Source organism: Plecotus auritus (genome assembly GCF_963455305.1).
Source record: "Plecotus auritus genome assembly, chromosome: 7".
NCBI classification, from domain to species: domain Eukaryota; kingdom Metazoa; phylum Chordata; class Mammalia; order Chiroptera; family Vespertilionidae; genus Plecotus; species Plecotus auritus.
Genome location: NC_137774.1, coordinates 140,619,149 through 140,625,806, shown reverse-complemented (window position 1 = coordinate 140,625,806; position 6,658 = coordinate 140,619,149).

The following is a 6,658-nucleotide window of genomic DNA, read 5'->3' as shown; positions in this document are numbered from 1 at the left end:
ACCCTTTCCTCACCTCTTGCAGTTAAACTTTACGTTTCTACATCTGGGGCAGTACTGAGTCTGGAAGGCTTCCTGTGATTTGCCAAAAGCCTGTGAAGAAATGGGGATGTCCCTGAGCCTGCCTAAACCTGCAAGAGTGACCTGTGGTACTTCTAGCTGGTGACCACACACATCTGAGACTTAGTCCTCCCTGTTGTGGGTCTGGAAGGCAGAATGTCAAGCCACTTATTTTGCATCACAATGATGCAGTTTTGTCAGGAAGATTAGTAAGTTTAAAGTGACCACCCAGTTAATTAACATAAGGAAAGTAACCACACCTTCTCCTTTGAAGTTTCTATAGCTTCCCTTAGCAAGAGGAGGCTCTTGTCTTAGCCTGTGTCATGGCTAAATTGGAGGCTTTTTCAGTTTAGTAAATTATGTATTTATTGGGTAAGGAAAATGATAGAACTAGTGTCTGGGACTTGCTCTTAAACTAATTCCTTAGGTTAGTCAATATTCCTTAAACTCATTAAGCTGATGTTTGTGAAAGTGACTGGCTTAAAGAGAGCACTCAGTATATGTTCCTTCTTTTGTTGCCCACAGCACTGAATAGTGAGTGAGTCATGTTCGTTCATGTTCAGTATTTCTCTAAAATCCTCTGAGTCTTTGTTATAAGGAAAAAGTCCATAACTTTTGGTCTCCTGAATTTACTAAGGCAGATCATTCTCCTAAGTCCCCTGTATTAGTCAGGGCTCTCCAGAGACCCACTAGAATACATATATATGGAAAGAGATTATAAGGCATTGATCACATAATCCTGGGCCTGCCAAGTCCCAAGATGTGCAAGCGACAAGCTGGAGACTCAGGAGAGCGATGATTTAGTTCCAAAAGCCCAAGAACCAGTGGAATCAGTGGTGTATTCGTCTGAATGCCCATAGGCTTGAGATGCAGAAAGAACAAATAATGTTCAATTCGAGTCCAAAGGGCAGGAAAAATCACACAGTGTCCCAGCTCAAGGCAAAGGAGGATCACGTGGGAGGGCCAGCCTTTTTGTTCTGTTTAGGTCCTCAACTGATTGGATGGGACCCACCCACATTGGGAAAGATAATCTCTTTACTCAGTCAACCAAATGCAAATGTTTATGTCCAGAAGTACTCTCACAGACACACCCAGACTAGTATTTGACCAAATGTCTTGACACCCCATGTCCCAGTCCTGTTAACACGTGAAATGAACTACCACACTCCTCTTCCAATGAGTGCTCGTCAAATTGAAATGTCAGGTGACATTTGCGTGGTTGTAACAGAAAGGACTTTCTGGTTAAAAGGGATCTTTTACCAAGGATGCGTCATGTACCCAATTCTCTGTTACTGTGCGCTCAGAACACTTCATTTCAGGGCATGTGAATTAATGGGATGCCCCTTACCCCCATCCCTGGGAATGCATTACAGTGTTAATGCGGGGCAGAGGGAGGAGGATGTTCTCTGTCTCATGGTCGCCTCTGTGACCATCCCAGGAAGGGATTCTGGTGCAAGCTCTCCATCTTCACTCCAGAAAGTGACAGACAGACTTGCTTTTAGAGGTATCACAGGGCACGGAGATTATAGCACTGCTTCACAGACATTCCCAGACAGTGATGACCTATTAGTGCACACAGTTGGAAAACACATCACCTGTACAATTATGATCCATTTAAATTCAGAAATCATAACTGGGCTGCGCCGTGGTGTGTCATTCAGGGGCCAGGAGCCTATTTTCATTCCGTGGTAGGAGTTTGGCTTGCACAGTGGAGGCCACGTGCTGCAGTGGTTAAGAACATGGCAACTACCAGGGCTCCAGCTGCAGGTCTACCAACACAGAAGCAAAAATGGGAACCTTGTAGAGTTCTTAGCATAGGAATAAATTATTGAAAGAATGGCTGAAGAAGGCCGAGTTAACTAGAAACCGTTATATTTGTAATAACCATGCTGAAGAGATTATATCTGTATGATTCTATACACCTGCTGTGAGGTCGGTACTCTTGTCCCCATGCTGCAGTCAGGAAACAAGCATGGAGAACATCAGTAACTTATCCTAAGGTCACAGTGCAGTCAGTAGCAAGCTCCCTGTGGCGATCTGAAACTAGAGAGCCTGGCCCCAAGTCTAACCACCAAACTAGATACCTCTTAGTTGGGTGAGCCCTCTCTCTGCGACCCAAACAAAGCCACAGTCTGTCCCAGTGACTCACAGGGCTGCTGCCTTGCACTGCCAAGTCCCATGGGGATTACTGGGCAAAGGTTCTCTTTTTCTACTTTCAAGCTGTGTTGCTAAACCACAGGTGGAGGTTTATGGGGATGAAATGAAAGACCAGACCTGCTGAGGTCAGAGATCTCTCCTCCAGACCTTTCCCTACCCTAAGCTTTTTTATACCTGACTCCCTCCATCCTCCATCCCACCATCAATCATATGCCTCTTAAAGAACTATACTGTCCATTCCAGTCAAGACTTGAGTTCCCTTTAAAGTTTTTGTTTCTTTTATAACAAAATTTTAGTTTGCATAGCCAGTAGTGGTGCTCTCAGTAAATATCACCTTTCTTCTCATTTGGTTCTCATCATATATAAGGAGGGCCTTCTCTTCCAGACATAGGCTGGGGACTGGAGATGGGCTGGTGAGCAAAGCAAGCAGAATCCCTCCCTGCCCACACAGAGTTTGTAGTCTAGTGGGGAAGATAAACATGTTCAAAGACTTACATGTAAATATAAAGCTATCCTGTGACAAGTGCTATAAAGGAAGGATGCAGAGTTGGGTGAGCCAAAATGGACATTTGACCTACTCAGGGAGGTCAAGGAAGTCTTCCCTAAGGAGGTAGTATAAAGTGCAGATCTGGAGACAAAGGAGAGTTTGTCACAGGAAGAACCTGCTTAGAGTCCTGTACCCAGGCAGGAAGGAGTGTGGTGATTTTGAGGAACTGAGAGAAGGCCAGTGGCTGGAGAACAGAAGATGGGGATGCGGTCTATGATGAGGGAAGAGACGGAAGCAGGGGCAAGACTGTACAGCCAGTGTTAAAGATTTTGGTCTGTCTACAGCAGTTCTTTCAATTCTGGCTGCCCATCAGAATCACCTGGGGAACATTTGAAAAATACTTACAAGAATATCTTACTCCAGAATAATTAAGTCCACATTTCTGTAAATGAGACCCCAGGCATAGTTTTGTTCTGTTTTGTTTGTTTTTTCTTTATTCTTCCAGGTGATTTTATTGTGAAACCTGGGGTGAGATCATTGCCATACACCAATAGGAAGCCGTAAATGTTTAAAAGAGAGTATGTCACTGCATGTGTTTAGGGAGAAATGGATGCCATATTCAGATTTACATTTCAAAAAGCATCCTTTGAAGTTAGGAATTAAGATATTTCAGAAAGAAGACCAAATTAATTGACTACTGAATGATGCAAGGATGGATGGTGTAATAGCCATGGAGATGAAAAAAAAAAAAGGATAAATATGAAAGATTTTTTAAAATAAATCTTTATTGTTCAGATTATTACAATTGTTCCTCTTTTTTTCCCCCATAGCTCCCCTCCACCCGGTTCTCACCCCACCCTCTGCCCTTACCCTCCCCCCACTGTCCTCATCCATAGGTGTACGATTTTTGTCCAGTCTCTTCTCGGACCCCCCACACCCCTTTCCCCCTGAGAATTGTCAGTCCACTCCCTTTCTATGCCCCTGATTCTATTATATTCACCAGTTTATTCTGTTCATCAGATTTTTTATTCACTTGATTTTTAGATTCACTTGTTGATAGATATGTATTTGTTGTTCATAATTTTTATCTTTACCTTTTTCTTCTTCTTCCTCTTCTTAAAGATTACCTTTCAGCATTTCATATAATCCTGGTTTGGTGGTGATGAACTCCTTTAGCTTTTTCTTATCTGTGAAGCTCTTTATCTGCCCTTCAATTCTGAATGATAGCTTTGCTGGGTAGAGTAATCTTGGTTGTAGGTTGTTGCTATTCATCACTTTGAATATTTCTTGCCACTCCTGTCTGGCCTGCATAGTTTCTGTTGAGAAATCAGCTGACAATCGTATGGGTGTTCCCTTGTAGGTAACTAACTGTTTTTCTCTTGCTGCTTTTAATATTCTCTCTTTGTCTTTTGCTCTCTTGGCATTTTAATTATGATGTGTCTTAGTGTGGTCCTTTTTGGAATCCTTTTGTTTGGGGTTCTCTGCGCTTCCTAGACTTGTAAGTCTATTTCTTTCACCAGGTGGGGAAGTTTTCTGTCATTATTTCTTCAAATAGGTTTTCAGTATCTTGCTTTCTCTCTTCTTCTGGCACCCCCATAATTCGGATGTTGGTATGCTTGAAGTTGTCCCAGAGGCTCCTTATACTATCTTCATATTTTTGGATTCTTTTTTCTTTTTTCTTTTCTGGTTTGGTGTTTTTTGCTTCTTTGTATTTCAAATCTTTGACTTGATTCTTGCGATCCTCTAGTCTGCTGTTGGATCTCTGTATATTATTTTTTATTTCAGTCAGTGTATGCTTAATTTCTAGTTGGTCCTTTTTCATATCCTTGAGGGTCTTGCTAAATTTATAGGCCTTTAGTACAAAATTCTTGAAAAACCTTATAACCATGGTTTTGAACTCTATATCCCGTCATTTGCTTTCCCCCATTTCTTTCATTTGTGACCTGTTTCTTTGTCTCCGCAATTTGTTGCTTCCCTGAGTTGATAGAGTGGCTTTGTATGCTAGGTGTCCTATAGGGCCCAGTGGCTCAGCCTCCCCAGTTACCTGAGGTGGACACTCTTGGTGCACCCCTTTGTGGGCTGTGTACACAGTCTTGTTGTAGTTAAGCCTTGATTGTTGTTGGTATCACTGAGAGGAATTGACCTCCAGGCCAATTGGCTGTGAGGATTAGCTGTGTCTATGCTGGGAGAACTTCTGTGCTGGAGACACCCTTATGAGACAAGACTTGCTTCAGTGGGGCTTTGGTGCTCACTGAGTCTGCCCCCTGAGTGTGCCCCTTATGGATCTGAGGAATTGTAATCTGGATGGTCCCACTCTGACCCCTGGGTACACTGGCTCTTGGATCTCCAAGGAGGTGCTAATTTAGCCTCTGCCTGAGGCCACCCAGCTGGAGCTATGGAGAGATCTGCAGATTCCTCTTCTTTGTTTGGGTTTTGGAGGTGCCCAGATGAGGCCCAGCTGTGAAGCAATGCAAGCTGCTGCGGGGCCTTAGGCCTTCTTTTGGATGTTCTGGGTCTCACTGACTCAGCTGTTTGTTAGGTAAGTTTAGAATTCAAAGGACCAGGCCATTCATATGCAAAAGCATCTGTGCTCAGCTTGGAAGGGGTGGAGTCTCAGGGCGGAGCAAACAGCAATGGCTTCCCGTCAGCCCTGCCCTAAGAGTCCCCTGGGTCTCAGTGTCCCACGGTAATCACTGCAAGCACCTCTGAGAGAAAGCTGCCCTCGAGTTCCACCCGCTGCCAGACAGTCCAGTTTCTCCCCGTATGAGTCTGGGTCCCCAGATTCTTGCCCAGAACTGGAGTTCAGAGCAATCGGGAGCTTTTGTCTCCCTCCTGCTTGAGAAAGCCAGCCATGTACTCAGTTGCCAGCCCTCTCTGCACGTGTGCCTCCATACCTCTGCCTTCCACAGCTCCTGTGAGTCTAAGTGTGCTTTCTCTTTCCTTCTAGTTGTAGAATTTCCACTCAACCAGCCTTCCTCTGGTTCTGGATGATGTCCATTTTGTCTTTTAGTTGTAGTTTTGAAATGGTTGTGCGAGGCAGCAGTTCAGGTGTTTACCTATGCCGCCATCTTGGTTTCTCCTCTGAAAGATTTCTTGTTGGTTAAACCATTGGGACTGGTGGGATGATGAAATGATGGACTCAGTTTAGGGGAGAAGAGAGAGGATGATTATCAGGGTTCTGTGTACACAACAGGCTGGATAATTGTGCTATTTGTTGAGATGAGGACAAAGATTAGACCCAGACAGTGTTAGAGTGGGGTTGAGACTTTAATTTTGACATATGGTATATGCTTTTATTCAATCATGTTGCTTTTTACTTCTATTTTCTCTAGAACATCTATATGTCCCTCACCAAGTCTTGCTATTTATTATTCACTAAAACAAACAAACAAATGACCACAAACTATTGAGCACTTGCTAAATTCAAGACATTGGCCTATTAATCTTTGAGTATAATTTGTAGAAGTTTACTGATGAGTAAATAAACTTTCCTAGTACATACACGTTTTCTTAGGGAAATTGTTTCTGTTTCATCTTTTCCATAACTTTTTTATGTTGTGTATTTCTTAAGATGTTTAGTGCCAAGGGCAGAAACCCTCTTCAATAAGCGCAAACAAAGCTCATTTCATTGTAAAGATATAAAGGTATCTCATGGAATACAAAGATGAATCTGCAGCTAGGTTTCAGGAAAAACTAAAATCATGAACTCATGACTTCATGGCATCTCTCCTCAGTCCTTCCTCTCTACACATCTGCTTTGGTCTTTTCTCTCCTCACAACCCAGCTTCCATTACTAGTCAAGATAAAAGAAAACATGGCAGTTCACACTTCTGAGGTTTAAGTCTTAGAGCTCAGACATCAGGGAGGCTGCCCTGCCTCAGCACAAATTCCAAACCCTGAGGAAGGAACTTCACAGGCTCACTTGAGCCAGGTGTCCTTCTCTGGACCAATCAGCTG